Source organism: Gossypium arboreum, chromosome 1, assembly GCF_025698485.1.
Source record: "Gossypium arboreum isolate Shixiya-1 chromosome 1, ASM2569848v2, whole genome shotgun sequence".
In the NCBI taxonomy this organism is placed as follows: domain Eukaryota; kingdom Viridiplantae; phylum Streptophyta; class Magnoliopsida; order Malvales; family Malvaceae; genus Gossypium; species Gossypium arboreum.
This window is the reverse complement of record NC_069070.1, coordinates 34,622,844-34,641,940: the sequence shown is the minus strand read 5'-3', so window position 1 is coordinate 34,641,940 and position 19,097 is coordinate 34,622,844. Positions and strand designations below refer to the sequence as shown.

The following is a 19,097-nucleotide window of genomic DNA, read 5'->3' as shown; positions in this document are numbered from 1 at the left end:
TAACTCAATCTATGGATCCCCTTATTAGGTTTCACCCTAATCCAGCAAAATCTTGTCACCCTATGTCTATGCGCGCAATCAACTCCACTTAATTATGACAAATGTATTCTTAGATAGAGTCTATTCCTCCTCTGAATAAGAGCTTATCTTGAATCGGTATCCTGGGATATCAAAACAAGGATTAAAAACACATAATTAAGAACAAGTCAAATTTTTATCATACAATTCAGAAAATAATAACAAGATTCGTCCTAGGTTTCATTCCCCTTAGGTATTTAGGGGATTTAGTTCATAACTAAATAAGAAAACATCTCAGAATAATAAAGAGTACAAAATATAAAGAAAACCCAATACTCCTGAAGGGGAATTGAGGAGAGATCTTCAGTCTTGATGATGAATCCGACTTCTGAGATGAATCAATCAGCTTTCTTGGAGTAATTCCTTACCCCCTACTCTGTCCTCCTTTTTTTCCTTCTCTGGGGTGTATTTATAGGCTTTGGAATGCCTAAAAGCCCTCAAAATTAGCCTTTTCCAAATTAGACTCAACTTGGGCTCGGCAGGGACACTCCCGTGTAACACGCCCGTGTGTGATTACTTCAGGCCGTGTTCAATCCTACCAAATTGACACAGCCATGTGGTCTGCCTGTGTAACAAGGTTCAGGCCATGTTGATTTTTTACTTTGACCCATTTTCTTCGTTTTTGGCCCATTTCTCGTTCCTTTCGCTCTCCTATGCTCTCCTAAGTGTAAAACATAAAATTAAAGCATTAGAAGCATCGAATTCACCAATTCTAATGGAAAATCATCCATAAAATGTGTTAAACATGGGGGGAAAATATGTATAAATTACGGTTTATCAAATACCCCCACACTTAAGCATTTGCTTGTCCTCAAGAAAAATTCTCAACTCATAATCAAAATAAATTCTTCTCAACTTATAATTTCTATAGATAATATCTCATAATAATCCATAGGTAATCATACATTGAGAATTCAACTAAAAGAACATAAAAGTTTCAAACATTCCAAGTTGAGTATTTAATCATGCAAACATAGGTGTCTCTCCTCATTTAAGTAATTACCTTTGATTCAGAATATCACAGAGTTTCACATCCTCACTACAGATTCACTCAAATCACTTGAGGTGTTTAAGGACAATAAATGAAGCACTCAATAGTCAATAATGAAAAGTCATTACCATAGGCTTGCATGAAAATTAAATCTCCACCACTATAATTTAAGATGATACATCAATCAAAAAGGTCTTTAAAGGGTTGTAATAAGGTTTGGTTAGGGGGTGTGGTCATAAGCAGAAAGAAAGGGTTAGAATCGAGATTGAATTGAAAAATTACCTAACTAGTAAAAGAGTTAATCATCACTTGCGTACAACAGAGCTTCTTCTCAGACTAAGGAATTTAACTTCTGAAGCTTACAAACAGAAGATCACTACTAATATGTATACATGTTTTTTTTAAGAACACATTAAATTACAGAGTAGAATAAAACATAGCTAAGCAACTATTTCAATTCAAATCTCGACAAAAATGGGGCTTAAATTAATTTAGAGGATTTCAACAATAATGGTTTAAAGGTTAATATTAAGGGTAATACAAGAAATGGCTTGTTCAGCTCAAGGGGGTTTACTAAGGGTTAATCGCGGAGGTAGGCTTTTCATGGCATGAGTGGGTTAATCCTAAGTGCCTTAATCATTTTGACATATCACATCAAATGGTGTGGTCTCGACATGTATAATCAAGCAAGTTCTAGAATAACAGTTCAATACTGACGCACTCAAAGCAATAATAAAAGTGAGCATGAAAAGAATTAATAGATGCTCAAAAGTCTCAAAAATCTCACAAAAATTATGGTTTTTGAAGTTCAATGGTATACTTTTGTGGCACTAGCATGGTGATATAAGTAAAATGGCAAAGAATGAAATGCACATTACTATATGAATGAATAGAACTGTCAATACAAAAGGCATGATTATGTCAACTATCCTAACCATGGATATTTATTTCTAACTAATTAAATAGAGTAGATAAATCATGTAATGAGTAGGAATTTGGACATGAAAAAGATGATGACTTGTCCTATAAATGAAATTTGTGTGATAGAAAAATAAAAATGACATGAAAAATATAGACTTCTAAGATGAATAGCATTATAAATGAGTGTAATTAAAGTGGAAAGAGTAAAAAAAAATGCTAGAAAGGGGAGAATGGACGTCAAAAATGAAGTTGGAGGCCGCATACGGGTGTGGCAGGGAGGCTGTCTGAACTTGTAGCGGTTAGGGTTAGGGTTTTTGAATGGGGAAGAAAGTGAATAGTGTAGGGTATTTATAGATTTTGGGCCACACGGCCATGCACATGCCCGTGTGTTTTGCGTTTTTCCTATTTGGGCGAGTCTGAAATTCGTCCCACGCCTATGTACCTCAGGCATGTGGGTTCGTTCGCTTCTCTCATGCCTGTTTCAATCTAACAGGTTCGACCACGGACGTGTTCTCAGTTTCAACCACGAGTCTTCCACACGGACGTGTCGCACGCCCGTTTTGTTTTGGTAGGCTCAACCACGAACATGTTGCACGGTGGTGGCGTTTTATCGTAGCCCGTGTTTGGGGAAATCCTTGCCCTGTTTTCACACGACCATAAGCACGCCCGTGTGCTTGGCCATGTCTCTGTGGAAAACCTATGTTCGAGAGCTCCGTTAGTAAGTTAGATGTTGAAGACTAAATTTTTAAAGAAGTTAATACAGTTAGTGCTCGGGTTGCCTCCAGAGAAGCGCTTATTTATAGTCTAAGTTCAACTTACCTCTCTGTTGAATGATCATGGTGGTTTGAGGAGTTTATACTCCTCATTACTGCTATCAATCTTAAAATAAGGTTTTAAACGGGTGTTGTTTACCTTAAAAGTGCCGAACTTGGGATGATTCACCTCCACCGTACCGAATGGAAAAATGTTGAGTACCATAAGAGGGATTTCTTCATTCGGTGTGGTAGTGACAATGTGGGGATCTGCGGCCTCTAATAAGACTTTATCTCCAACTTTAAGTTGATTTAGAGAGGTATCAAGCTCGTCTTGCCGTAGTTTCAGTTTATCGTGTGTTCTCAGTTTATGTGTTCGCCATTTATCTAGCTCCTCTATTTGCAGCCTTCGTTCTTCATGAATAGATCCTTTACTATTATTTGAGAGTGGCTCATGTACTTCCTTCAGACTTATCTCCTGCAAAATGGGTTGTATCATGTGGTCAGTTTTAATAGAATGGTTTAGACGATCACCTTCAATTTTCTGATGTGTTGTCAGAATTGCAAGCTTGAAGGGTGAGTGTTTCGTCTCCTACGCGAAGCATAAGCTCATCTGTGCCAACATCAATAATTGTTTTAGCAGTTGCTAGAAAAGACCTTCCCAAAATTAAAGGAGTGTTGCTATCCTCCTCTATGTCTAAAACAATGAAGTCAATGGGAAATATAAATTTATCGATTTTTACTAGCACATCTTCAATAATACCCCTAGGAAATCTTATAGTTTTATCTGCTAGTTGAATGCTCATCCTAGTCTGTTTGGGTTTCCTGAGACCTAGTTGCTTAAACATTTTATAAGGCATGACGTTGATACTAGCCCCTAAATCAGCTAATGCATTATCAACATCTAAACTACCAATTAAGCAAGGAATCGTAAAACTCCCTGGATCTTTTAGTTTGTTCAGTAGCTTAATTTTCAGAATAGCTGAGCACACTGCGTTTAGCTCCACATGCGATGCCTCGTCCAACTTCTGCTTATTTGCTAAAAGCTCTTTTAAGAATTTCATTGCATTTGGAATCTGCTATAGGGCTTCAATAAACGATAAGCTAATATGTAATTTTTTTAAGAGTTTAAGGAAATTACCAAATTATTCATCTGAGCGATATTTTCTTGTCGCGTTGGGGTATGGCACACGCGGTTTATATTCGACATTCACATTTTTGTTTTTATTGTTTTCTACCTCACCTTGACATTTGCTTACCGCAGTTTCTTGCCTCGGTTCTGGTTCAGGCTCAACAACTCCTTCTTCATCTTGAATATTAATTGCGTTTAGCTGTTCCCTTGGGTTGGGTTCAGTATTACTTGGCAAGCTACCTTGTGGTCGTTCGAAAATTAGTTTGGAAAGCTGGCCTATCTGAGTTTCGAGCCCTTGGATAGACTCTTGTTGATTTTTAAGTGCTGTCTCGGTGTTTCAAAAATGAGTTTCTGACACCGAAATAAACTTTGAGAGCATCTATTCAAGGTTTGCGTTCTTTTCCTATTGGTAGGGTGGTCGTTGGTAGCTTGGAGGTGGTTGTGGTCTTTGATTTCCTTAACCGCTCGACGAGAAATTGGGGTGGTTCCTCCAACCTGCATTGTAAGTGTTACTATATGGATTGTTTTGAGGTCGAGGATTATTACCCATGTAGTTTAATTGCTCGTTATCCATGTTGTGGCCATAAGGTTTGTATTCCAAATGGCTTGTTCCACCTCCACTTGCTTTGTACTGCATTACTGGGTGAACCTGTGAAGAACTAAGAAAACCATCAATCTTTTTATTTAAGAGTTCGACCTGATTAGAGAGCATGGTGACCAAATCAACGTTATAAACGCTGGCTATTTTCGTTGGCTTTGTCCTCATGACTTGCCACTGATAGTTATTCAGTGACATCTCCTCTATAAACTCATAGGCATCTTCAGGTGTTTTATTATTGATGGTTCTGCCAGTAGCTGCGTCAACCATTTGTCGAGTCGAAGGATTCAGGTCATTATGGAACGTTTGAACCTGTAGCCATAGCGGTAACCCATGGTGAGGGCACCTTCTCAAAAGGTCCTTGTATCTCTCCCATGCATCGTAGAGTGTTTCTAAATCCATCTACACAAAAGAAGAGATATCATTATGGAACGTTTGAACCTGTAGCCAAAGCGTTGGGATCCTCATCCTTCAAACCAAACCATCAAACTGAACAAATTGTTGTATCATTTGAATAGTGTTAGGTTTTAATTCAAAAGTATTTGCAGCTATAGCAGGTCTAACTATGCTGGATTCAGTTCCTGTTAAAAAAGGTTTAGCATAATCACACATAGTGCGTGGAGCAGGATTTTGATTAACCGCATTGCAGGAGGTAACTGATTGCCTTGGTTTTCAGCCATCTCTTCGGTTGGGGGTTCAGTATTGTCTTCTTGCTTATTCTCTGTGTATCTTAAGCTTCACCTTATGTCTCTTTGATTTCTGCGAACTGTACGATCGATTTCTTCGTCAAAAAGTAATGGTCCTAACAGATTTCTTCTAGTCATAAACTATAAAAACCTGCCAAGCGAAAGAAAAAGTAAATTAATAAATAATAATAAATTAAAGTGCACCAAAAATAAATGGCTAAAGTAATAAAAATTAAGTGTTCCTAATATTTCAGTTCCCCGACAACGGCGCCAAAAACTTGATGGCGTGGTTTCGAGATAGGTTTTAAATATTTATAATTACTCGTTCTTGAACTAACTATTATCGCGATATAGGCAAGTGTACCTATGGAACAGTAGTATAGTTTTAGCAAGACCGGATTGTCGAACCCAAAGGAACTAAAAGTACTAGTAATGACTGTCTTTTTATTATCTAGCCTAAGAATAAAGAGGTTTTTATTTTAACTAACTAATTATCTAAACTAAGAATGCATAGAGAATAGAATTGGGGAATTGTTTTTGGAAAAATCGATTGAATGAAGACAATACCTAAGGAAAAATCTACCTAGACTGTACTTGTTATTCTGGCTCTAAATCGGATGATTTATTCATTTAACTTGTTCAGTAGAGATTCCTAAGTTATGTTATTATCCCTATTGAAGACTAATAACGTCTAATCCCTAGATTGAATAACCGAGACTTTTCTCTAATTAACACTCTAGGGTTGCATTAGCTCGATCTATGGATCCCCTTATTAGGTTTCACCCTAATCCGGAAAAATCTTGTCACCCTATGTCTAGGCGCCCAATCAACTCCGCTTAATTATGACAAATGTACTCTTAGACAGGGTCTATTCCTCCTCTGAATAAGAGCTTATCTTGAGTCGGTATCCTGGGATATCAAAACAAGGATTAAGAACACATAATTAAGAACAAGTCAAATATTTATCATAAAATTCAGAAAATAATAACAAGATTCGTCTTAGGTTTCATTCCCCTTAGGTATTTAGGGGATTTAGTTCATAACTAAATAAGAAAACATCTTAGAATAATAAAGAATACAAAACATAAAGAAAAGCCAATACTCTTGAAGGGGAATTGTGGAGAGATCTTTAGTCTTGATGATGAATCCGACTTCTGAGATGAATCAATCGGCTTTCTTGGAGTAATTCCTTACCCCCTACTCTGTCCTCCTTTTCTTTCTTCTCTAGGGTGTATTTATAGGCTTTCGAATGCCTAAAAGCCCTTAAAATTAGCCTTTTCCAAATTAGACTCAACTTGGGCTCGGCAGGGACACGCCCGTGTGCGATTATTTCAGGCCGTGCTCGAGCCTGCCAAATTGACACGGTCGTGTGGTCTGCCCGTGTGAGGTCCAGGCCGTGTTGATTTCGTACTTTGGCCCATTTTCTCCGTTTTTAGCCCGTTTCTCGTTCTTTTCACTCTCCTATGCTCTCCTAAGTGTAAAACATGAAATTAAAGCATTAAGAGCATCGAATTCACCAATTCTAATAAAAAATCATCCATAAAATGTGTTAAACATACGGTAAAAATATGAATAAATTACGGTTTATCAGCAAGTTAAGGCTGAGCACCAGTTTCCTTCAGATTTATTGCAGCCAATCAAAATTCCCTTATGGAAATGGGAACGTGTAATGATGGACTTCGTTAGTGGGTTGCCCTTGGCACCCACTAAGAGAAATTCTATTTGGGTCATCGTGGATCGATTGACCATGCATGCTCACTTCATTCTGGTTAAGACAGACTTTTCTCTTAAGAAGTTAGCGAAGCTGTATATTTTGGAGATAGTTATACTGCATGGGGTTCCAATGTCAATTATTTTTTACAGAGATCCTCCTTTTACATCTCGGTTCTGGAAGAAGTTACACAAAGCTCTAGGTTCGAGATTGGACTTCAATACTGCGTTCCATCCTCAAACCGATGGTCAATCTAAGAGGGTGATTTAGATATTGGAGAATATGCTTCAGAGTTGTGTGATTGATTTTCGGGGTAGTTGGCAGGATTATCTGTCTCTAACTGAGTTCGCCTACAATAATAGTTTCCAAGCTAGTGATCAGATGGCACCTTACGAGGCTCTGTATGGTCGTAGGTGTCGTACTCCTTTGTGTTAGACTGAGTTGGGCGAACGTCGAGTTTTGGGTCCTGAGTTGGTTTCAAAGACCGAGGATAAGGTAAAATTGATTCAATACCGTATAAAAGCGGCCTCTGATAGGCAAAAATCGTATGTAGATCTAAAGAGGCATGAGGTTGAGTATGATATGGGGGATTTTTTTTTCTTAAAGTCTCTCCATTGAATAAGATTCTGAGGCTCGGTCGTAAGGACAAGTTGAGCCCTAGATTTATTGGACCATACCAGATTCTGAAGCGTGTAGGACCAGTTGCTTATCAGATGGAGTTACCCCCTGAACTGGATCGTAATCATGATGTGTTTCACGTTTCAACGTTGAGGTGGTACCATTCTGATCCATCCCATGTTGTCTCGGTTGAGGAGATCAAGGTTAGGCTAGACTTGACTTTTGAAGAAGATCTGGATCAGATCCTAGATCGAGATGTTAAGGTTCTGCAGAAAAAGTCCATTCCATTAGTGATGGTGTTGTGGCGGAATCATAGAACTAAGGAGATCACATGGGAACCTGAGGACTCGATGCGTCAGTAATATCCTTATCTATTCTGATCAGGTAAATTTCGAGGTCAAAATTTCTTTTCGGGGGTAGAGTTGTAGCATCCCAAATTTATTTTGTCTGCTTCTGCAAAATTTTGACACAATTGTGTATCTGCTTCAGTGGTTAAGTGTTCTGGGTGTGTGTGAGAGGTCCCAAGTTCAAGCCTTACTTTTAGCAATTTTTTTTTTTTGGAAATAATCCTTACCCTTGGTCAGTGGGTTTATTTTTAATTGTTGCTATTAGATATTAGAATGGGCCTGCTAGTCTAGTGGTTAGGTGGAGTGTAGGTTTGAAGGAGGTCTTGTGTTCAAATCTTTGTGCAAGCGTGATTGCTAATATTTTTTCTCTGTTGGCTTGTAGAGTTTCGGTTGAACCAAAAGTCTGAATAGTGGTTGTTACTGGGAATAGTGGAGAGATTTTAGGGATATAGGGAGTTATGGGAATTATCCTCATTCTTTCTCTTTTCTTTTCACTTTTTTTTTAAATCCCTCTTTTTCTGACATTTGGTTTTCCTCAGTACTCTGCCGAAATTCCTTTGGAACTTCCCCTCTTCCTTTTCCTTTTGTTTCCCTAAGTCATCTTTTCTTTTAGCAACATGAATTACACTTGTGCGGGTTCGGTAAGTTTTCTATTTCTGTTCGTCATAGTAGTGTAATGAGCGATTAAAAAATCTGATTTCTACTGCAATTGTTGGTGTAAGCGAAGGTTTCGAGCAGTAAAATTCGTTTATTTGGTTTAATGAATGTTAACGAAGGTTCTTCATAGGTGGTAAGTCGGGTTCCTGTTAGTTCATTATTGTCAGAATCTGTAATCAAGTTCTAATATATGATGGATATTCTAATTTTAGGTTTCAAGAGACTCGGGAGTGTTTTTGCTGCAAAATAGTACTAGGTGTGTACCTGAAATGCAGTAAAATGAGATTCGACGAAAGCTAAAATTGTAATCTGTCGATGCCACACGGCCGTGTGGTTGATCATGTGCGACGACACGGTCGTGTGATCGATGAAAGCCCAACCGTGCGCAAGACACGGTTGTGTGATAGCCAGAGTGTGGTCCTGTAAGCCACACAGGTTAGGCCAAATTGGGCAGTGGGCCCACACAAGCACGCCACACGGGCGTGTGGTAACTAGGCCAAGCTGTGTGATCTACATGGGCAAGGCCAATCTAGGCGTGTGGGCCACAAGGGCATGTGGGCCCACACAAGCATTTGGGCCCATTATACAAAAAATTTTTGTAGAGTCGTATAGGTCGGCCTAATCGACTGTGGACCTACCATAGGGTCGGTAAAGGCTTACTAAACCTTAAAACTATGTGTTTTGTTAGACTGTTGTATTGTTCTGAGCATGTCTATGCCATGTGTATCTACTATCTGTTATTATAAGCATGTACTATCTATAATTATGTATGAATGTTTTGTTTCTGTTACTGTTATTGGAGTGGGATGATTCGTACTGTAGGAAGAGTTCTGAAAGGCAGTTTCTGCCTATTATCTGGCAGCATGGCTGCATTATATCTGTTATGTGCCGCATCGGTACTATATGGTATGTAGGGCTGGGTAGGTGTTTTAAACCCCACATGGTGTGTAGGGATGGTCGGTGATGGTGTGTAGAGGATGGGGGTAGGATTTTGGTTTCTGATTCTAATATGCATATCTGTAACTGTATCTGTAATGGGTTTAAGCCCGAAGCTGTATCTAACCAATTCTGATTGTACTGTTGTTTGCATGTTTAATTCTGTGGGGTTACACACTGAGTTTACGTAAACTCACTCTTTTTTTTTTATTCTGGACAGGTAATCCACAGAGTTAGGCGGATTGGTGTAGCAGAGACTCAGGGGTGGCTACTTTATCATAAACTGCTAAAACTTGGTATTTTGGTTAATTTAAAATTTGGACTATTTTGAGAGTTGTAAATTTTAGAGACTCTCTAGACTATTGGTTTACAACTTAATTTTGCATTTGAACACTCGTTATTTTGCATGCTTGATAAATTGCTTACAGAAAAGGATTTTACACACAAACGGGAGTTTCCTAAAATTTCAAATCGGGTTTCAAAAAACTATTGGCTTGAAAAGCTTCCATTGTATTAAGTTTTGATAAAAGAACTAATTAAATGACATTTTCAATTGAACTTGGAAATTATAAAGTGGGAATGCTCTAACGTGACAACTTCATTTCCAAAACTCACTTCGTGTGACATCTCTAGATTCGGCCATAACGTCTAGGCCGGGTTTGGGGTGTCACAGAAATTTAGCCTGACATGACTTACAGTGAAGAATCGATAAAAAATCTAGCTCCTGAGATGAAAGAGTTAATAAATAAAAAGGTAGCTTTAGTGAAAGTTCTTTGGCAACGACATGGGATTGAAGAAGCTACCTACGAATCGGAGGATACCATGAGAAAGAAATACCCGAACCTCTTTATTGGTAAGATTTTCGAGGACGAAAATTCTTTAAGGGGGAGAGTCGTAACAGCCCATTTTCAGTGAAATCAAAACCGTGGTTTCGGGACCACAAATTCGAGTCAGAAAGAAAATTTATTTTAATAATATTGCATGGTCTGCATTATGATAGGAAAGATGTATGAAAATTTCGATAAGAATATTTTACCGGTTACATGTTTAATTATAGAAATGACCAAAATGCATAAAATGCAAAAGTTAAGTTCTAGTAGCTATAAGTATCAAATAGCTATGGAATTCAAAACTTGAGGTCCTTATATGGTAATTAGACCATTAAGAAAATTTAGTAGATATTTTTGATGATTCATTCATGGAAAATTAGAAAAAGAAGAGGACTAAATTGGAAATTGAAATAAATAAAAGATGATAAATAAATAAATATCTAATATTATCATTTTATATCATCTTCTTCCCCAAATTCTATGGAAACCCTAGGAAAGAGAAAGAAAATCAAGCAAGCCTAATTGAGTAAGTAATCTTGTCCAGTTTTTAGTGATTTTTATATTTTTAAGATCAGAATAACCTAATCTAGCTATTTTGGGGATCAATTTGTAAAGTTATCAAAGTATTAAAATTTTCCATGGATGAATATGCTGAAATTTTGAAATTTATGGTAGAAAATGAAAGGTTATTAATAGATAAACAACCTTTGTAAAGTGAATTTTCATGAAATTGTGATTTAGGAACTAAATAGTAAAGATGTAAAATTCATGAAAAATTTCTGATTTTTATGAAATATATGTGCTGTAAATGTTATATGTAAAAATCGACTAGGCTTGGAATAAGGATTAAATTGCAGGAATTTCATTTTCCGAGCCTAGGGATGAAATCATCATTTATGGAAAGTATAGGAGAAAAATGGTAATTTTGCCTAGAGTGTGAATTGAATTAAATTAAGTATGAAATAGATTAAATTCATATTAAATTCATTTATATAGATCCGGATAGACCTAGTACAGAATTTGATCAAGGAAAACAAAGAGTATCGGATTAGTAGATCCTTGTATACAAACGCTTATTGAGGTAAGTTCGTGTAACTAAATTATGTATATTAATATGTTTGAAATTGAATGTTGAATATGTGTGAATTGTATAAATGTTTAATGTATAAAATTTATTTATATGCCGATATTTCTCGATAAGTATAAGTCCCTTTTGAATAGATGGAAATTCAATGGATACAGGATTTTCCGATTGGTTGTGGTCTTGCATATGTTGCAGAAACACCATAACTTGAAAGAGCATTCTGTTATAAGCCCTCTCGAGCTTCCCGTTATATGGTTCCTACGAGCATCCTAATCGATAGTGATCCTGCATGTGTTGCAGACTACCGTAGCTCTTTGTGAATGTCATGTTATATGATCGATTGTGATCCTGCATATATTGTGGACACAAACGCAGCTTTTTATGAGCATCCTGATATAGGCTCTTTTTTAGCTTCCTGATATGGCTCGCTTGAACTTCCTATTATATGGCTATCCGGAGCCCCCTGATAATAGCTCTTCGGAGTTACATGTTAAGCTCAATGAGCTTCCTGTTCTAAACTCTTATGAGTTTCCTATTATAGCTCAGATGAGCTTCCTGTTACATGACTCACATGGGCATCTTGTTATATGGCTCGAGAGAGTGCTTCCTAATTATGTGCCCTAATTGGGTACCCCCTGAAAATGAGTTGATGGTTTACAGTGTAGTACACTTCAAGTGTACTACATGTGTATCCATCGATATTTCAAATAAATTCAACGGGCAAAATTTTGTCATGGCTAATCTGAACTTGAGATGATTTATCATAGAAATATATATGTTATACGAAAATATGATAAGAAAAGTATATGTGTATAAAAGTTATTACATGATGAGCTTATCTTTATTACTTGAAAAGTATTTAGAATTTCATGACTAACTTGCTTGATTAAGTGTATGTGATTAGGCAATTGGTCAATTTGTTAGGATGCATGTTATTTACATGATTACTTAAATTGAATATAAACGGTAAGTTAAATTCTTGTTATGCAAACTTACTAAGCATTAAATGCATACTTTGTTTTATTTTCCTCTATTTTATAGTGTTCGAAAGCTCGTGAAAGTTGGAATCGGTCAAAGCACCATCACACTATCCTTCAGCTCGTTTTGGTATAAATAATAAACTTATTTTGGTATAATGGCATGTATAGGCTAACTTGGTCAGTGTTGGCATTTAAATGGTTGATTGTAATATAACCATTACAATGGCTAGTGATGATATGTTGTAGTGAACATATATATATGAGGTTGTAATATGGTTAATATATATGTGCTTGACATGGTTAGATTGAATTATGGTAAACATATGTGTTTTACAAAAGATGAATTTGAATACATGTGATGATATATCATGTATAATGTTATTGTTGACTTGGTTTTAATGTCCTAAATTGGTTGTTATATGTATGCAAGTATTAATATATGTACAAGACAAAATTTGGGTGAGAAATAAGGCTTAGAAATAGCCTTATTTTGTCCACACAGGTAGAAACACGGGCATGTGTCTCAACCGTGTGTGACACATAGCCATACGTACGGGCGTGAGGTTTCGCTGTGTGAATCCTGCACCTATTTTTTAAAATTAGATTGTCCACACGGCCAAGCACACGAGCATGTGGCTAGCCGTGTGACCCAAGTGAGTAGCTACCCTAGTTTGAACACAGGTTAGGACACAGCTGTGTGCCTCACATCGAATGCCCACATGGCCTAAGACACGGGCATGTCACTTGGCCATGTGAGCTACACGGCCTGACCACACGGTCGTATGTTTCCTGTGCCTAAGAAATATTTTGAAATATCGCGAAAAATTTTCTAAGTTTTTGGTTTAGTCCTAATTTGATTCTAACGTGTATTTTGGGCCTTGTGGACTCAATTATGAGACGATGTGATTGATTTCGAATATGAATAGTAAATGACATAAATTTTTTGTAATTAATTTGTAAACTCTGGTACTGCTCCATGACCCTATTTCGGCGACGGATAGGGGTTAGGGGTGTTACAAAGTTAGTCTAAAGTTTGTTGTGTTTATATTTTTGTAGAATTAAATAAGGCATTTTTACGTAAATAATATAAAAAATAAAATTAATAACTGAAATGGCATGCCCATAAGATTAATAACTGAAGTTTTCCATTTTGAGTTTAAACAAACCTTAAATGTGGCTAATTGCATTGTAAGCCCTACTTATTTATTATTTTCTTTTTATTCCCCTTCAAGTTACATTTTATGTTAATGTAAATTTGATGAGAATAGTTTATAAAAATAAAAAATAAAATTTTAAAATTTCTTTAGAATAGTTTATGTGAATTTGTATTATTTAGGTAAAAAAGTCATTAAATAAATACAAACTTGACTATTTAAATTACAAAAATCCCTAAAATTGATGGTTTGATGGTGTGGTCCTAAGGGTATAGTTTTCTGGAGGTCGACATTCATGTTGCGGGTGATTGCGATGATCAACGTTCTCTTCACTCGCACATGGGGTGTGCGAAACATAGATGAAAAATCATATGCCTCAAACGCCATCGATGAACTTGAGCCGGGAAGAGTGGAGTACTGCGATGGATACGGGCTGGGAGGAGTGGGCTGAAGATATCAAATTTTGAATGATATCAGTGGCCTGATGAGCCCGGGAAATAATTATCGCCCCCAATTCTGGATGATAAGAACTATCTTAGAGTGTAGCTATGGCTCTGGCTCGGATATAGGAGGCGAATGTGGAAAGGGATGGGAGGGTTGCCCAAGTTGTTTCATGTGCGGGGAGACTACCATCAACCGCCCACCAAACAAAAATGGTTTCCTCATCTCAAAGTACCACTGTATGTACTCTAACGAGGGTTACAGATCCAAAGCACGATCCATCTGAGGTACCTGCCCCAACCAATTGTTCCACATTGCAATATATTCTTCATGCACTTTCGCCCAATCTTTTTCATGTTTCCCCCTCTTGTTAATCCCGTGGATGTCCCCCAACTGTACTGGCAGTGTCGAGATATACTGTATGCAACGAACTACCAGAGTACTCGATCATCATGACACCATTCCACTGTCTTGAAATTGATAATGGGTACGTTAATTCACTATAGGTTTGAGTGGACGTGGGCAGACGAGGAGTAACTACATAATTTCTGGGATAGAATACGACATCCAAATGAACTACACAATTAATGACATGGTTATATTAACGCGGGTCGAGTGAGATAAAATAATAAAATGTCATGAATATTGGAAAAACTTACCCCCTCTCTAGCATGATTCTCAATCATTAGACGATATCGGAACCATGTATGACCTCCCGATACCCAGATTAGTGCTCCATCTACGAAAACAAATTGTTAGAACAATATCATTTGAATAAAAAAAGGCAACTAATTGTTATAATGAGTAAAAATTCATCACCTATTCATGAGAGGAAATACATATGATTGGTGACTAATCAATGTCAAGAATGACATCCGGTAAAGCACCCAAGATTACAGCAATATGAGGCATCTGCCTATGTCTACTGCAGAAGGATTTGTTGTCCGACAAAGTTTGTAATACAATATAGCTAACACAGCGGACCCCAACTGTACGAACGGATGTTATACAAATCAAATAATAGAGGCAAATACATCAAGTGGACCTTGTTGCCGTTTACATCCGACATGAGTACACCACTTATAATGTGCATAATGTAAGCTCAGATGGCGTGCATCACCTTCCATTCACTGGCAGTACTCGGTAAATGCTCGAAATTCACCTTTAGCCTTGCAAACCTTAAACCCGTAAATTTTCTCTAATTGGGCGAGAGTCCAAGTAAGTTATAGCAAAAAGGGTCAGCCTATAGATCGAACTTACACCCATGCCCACATTCCCGTTAATAGGGAGCCCGAGCTGTAGTGCAGCATCCTGCAGAATAATGGTGCACTCCCCACACGGTAAATGAAATGTGTTGGTCTCCGGACGCCATCACTCGACCAAAGCGGATATTAAGTCGTAATGCAGATCAAAGGTCCGAATCAATGTCGCTAATCTAAATCCAGCTAACTCCAAGTATGCCATTAGGTGTTCATCTGGCAGAAAGCCTACACTATTAACACGACCTCTCAATGCGCGGTACTAGCCTTGACATTATTAAATTAGCAAAATAATTATTATAATCTAATTTAATTCCGTAAATGACGTGAGAAACAAATAACAATTTTATTACTATCTCATTAATAGTACTTGATATGTGATATCATTATTAATCAAAAAACCCATTTGTTGCAAATCTGCAATTAAGAAAAAAAGGAATTCATTGACTTTGTTGCAAAAAACATAGTAAATAATTTGGAATTTGAAAAACAAAAAACACAGCAAAAAATACAATAATAATATAATTAAATTATGTTAGTTTACAATTTCTCATATTTTACCTACATAAGAAAATAATGTTACTTTATAATAATAATATAATTAAAATAAACATAAACTATCTAAACATAAAAAACATACGAATTGACAAAAATAAAATAGAAAAATACATGTTTAGTCTCTTTCAAACAACCTATAAAATTATATAAAACAAATTTAATCAACATTCCAATAAATCAATAAAAATTGTCAAATAAATCAATAACAAATAAAATTATATTATAACAAATAACAGTACACATTAAACTAAACAAATAATTTATAATCTAATTATAAATTACTAACAAAATAACTTTAAACTAATTTAAAAAACACAAAAAAATTTACATTTATAACAAGTCACAATAAACATTGAACTAAACACAAACAATTTATAACATAATCATAAATTACTAACAAAATAATTTTATAATAATTAAAAAATTATATTCTTAAAAATCACAATAAACATTAAACTAAACACATACAAACAATTTATAACCTAACCATAAATTACTAACAAAATGACTTAAAAATAATTTTAAAAATACAAAAAGTACATTCAGTAAAAAATCACAAAAACACTAAACTAAACACAAATAATTTATAACCTAATCATAAATTACTAACAAAATAACTATAAAATATTTTTAAAAAGCAAAAATTTACATTGATAAAAATTCACAAAACACTAAACTAAACACAAACAATTTATAACCTAATTATAAATTACTAACAAAATAACTTTAAAATAATTATAAAAATTACATTCATAACAAATCACAAAACACTAAACTAAATACAAAAAAAAACTAATCTCTTTAAATTAAAAATAACATTAATTACTAAAATAATACATACCTTTTTTCTTTCTTTTTTCTTCTCCTTCCTCTCCTTTCTTTCCTTTTTTTTTTCTCACTACCGACCCTTCTTCTACAAGGGGGACCATGCTTATAAGATCCCCATCCTTCTTCTTTTTTCCCTTTGAAGGGACTAATCACTGCAAAATGCAGTGTCTAGGCCAGGGGCGATAGAAGGGGCTAGTGACTGGCACCAGAGTCGCCTGTCAAGGAGGCGTAACTAGTGCTGCCAATTCAAAACGAATCACTTGGGCGGGCCAGTCACGAGTCAAAAGTTGACCTGTATTTTGACCATATAAAAGTGATGCTGCCTATATAAATGACACCACTAATTAAATAATAATTTTTTTAAAATAAAATTTATTAAAAAATAATGGTGCCGCCATGAGAAAGGCACCACCCCTAAACATACCATTTTGATATTTAATTATATTGAGATACCATTTTGGTTTTTTTTTTATAATATACACTTAAAAAAGATGACGTTCGAGGATATCTAATCAATCGATAAAGTCTTTTGAATGTAATTGACCTTTAAAATCCAAAATACTTGCTTTAAAGTCAAGAAGAAACTCTCCCAATAGATGAATCATATTTCACCATTTAAAAAAGGCTAGTTGGGTTAATCTCTTCCTCTTCCTACTCATTTTGTAAACCATGACGTTGACTTTCATGGTGTGCAGCTGGCAGGCTTAGTACACGTTGACAAAAATATAACAAATTTTAAAGTCTATTTACCCCAAGCATAAACCTTTTTCTTTCATCATCAATGGTTGAATTTAGTATAAGTAATTAATTGATTTTTTTATCAAAAGATTTTTAGATTTTTTTATCCTCAAACCACTAAATATCAATATTGAAATATCCCATAGTAATGAATGCGCATGTGACTTAAGATAAAGTAATATTGTTTGTTCTATCTATATAAGATAAAAAAAAAACTCCACCTTGAAACTTCTAATTGAGATATGAATACACTACATTGATTGCATAAAAAAATGAGTTTTGCACCAATATGAACAACGTCTGAAAAAAGGTTTTATAAGATTAAAAAGGTTTGTTGAGCGCCTCTTAGATATGTCATAATAGACCCCAACACTTACCCCGGATCGATTTATTGATCATAATTGCTCTAGTGAATAACTAAAGAAAAAATAAATAGATAAAAAAATAGATAGATAAATGAGAGATAGAAGAGAAAGAAACTAATCATAAGCGTCAATTATAAAAAAGATATGTGATAAAATCTCAATTTTGCTTGTGAAATAATAAAAAAATTCAACTACCGCGTACCAAATAAATATTTCAATTGTTATATTATTTTTAGAGAAAATATTTGATTTATTGTCAGTGAAGTTTTTAAACCCCACAAGCAGGTCAAGGGTTGAAAAATGTCCTATAAAGATATAGTAAATTATTACAAATATATTTTTAAAAAGAAACACATGTCAATTTTCTAAGGCTATTTGTAGAATAAAAAAGTATTATGTCAAATACACACTTATTTTTAAGTTAAGAATAAAGATAAATATAAAATTAAAAAGAAGTTTATAAATTATTTAAGTACTTATAGATTTTATTTTATTTTTTTGCATGTACATGTATTAATTAAATAAATAAACTATACTCGATATCATTAAACTATTAGTTACTTTTAATTTTAATCAGTCAATTTTGAAAAGTTACAAAATACTCATTAAATTATTTGAAAATTTTATCGGTAAACTACCAAAATAGTCACTTTTATTTGCCTCAGATTACATTTTATTTACTTATGTTTAAAATGGTACGTTCTAGTCACTTTCGTTTTCGCATTGTAACATTTTAGTCACTGAGCCGTTAATTGTTGTTAACGGTGTAATGGTAAGCTGACGTGGAATGTTAAATCATCATTTCAAATGAAAATTTTAGATTAAATTATATAATTGGTCCCTATATTTTTTTCGTTTTGAGCAATTTATTTTTTATATTTTTTTAACTTTCTTTTTTTTCTTTATTTTCAATTCTTTTTTGCTTCTCCTTTTGTTTTCTTACCTTCTCTATTTCTCTTAACGTAGTTTTTCTATATTTTCCATTTGTTAAAACTAGTCCCTATACTTTTATTTTTGAACAATTTAATTTTTTTCTTTTATTTATATGATATGTATATAAACACTTAATGACAAAGTGAGTTTTAACATCATTTTCTTCTTCATTGTTGTTTTTCCATTGATACTAATATCCACCCTCACTGTAAGACTACAGTGAAAGCACCCATTACAACAATTTGCCAACTTCAAAATTAAAACAAACTGACTAAGAGAAATTGTTTTGCATAAACTGGAAAAAGAAAACATAAAAAGTAAACCATACAAAAAAAAACCAACAGAAACAATAGCGAAAAAGGGAAAAAGGATGGATTGGAGAAATATGAATGACACATTTAAACCCCTCACCAAAATTAGCGATCATTGTTGGGACACTCCCTAACGAAATACCTAGAGCCTCAACAGTGGTAATAAGTACCGCCACCGCTGTCGCCACC

At 35.1% G+C, this 19,097-nt stretch overlaps 1 non-coding gene across 1 annotated transcript; it reads left to right on the top strand.

Annotated features, from left to right (window-relative positions):
- The first annotated feature begins 4,800 nt into the window (after nucleotides 1-4,800).
- LOC128282053 (small nucleolar RNA R71) lies at nucleotides 4,801-4,907 on the top strand. Its single transcript, XR_008272344.1, has one exon. It is a non-coding gene; the product is annotated as a small nucleolar RNA R71 (small nucleolar RNA).
- Nucleotides 4,908-19,097: the final 14,190 nt, after the last annotated feature.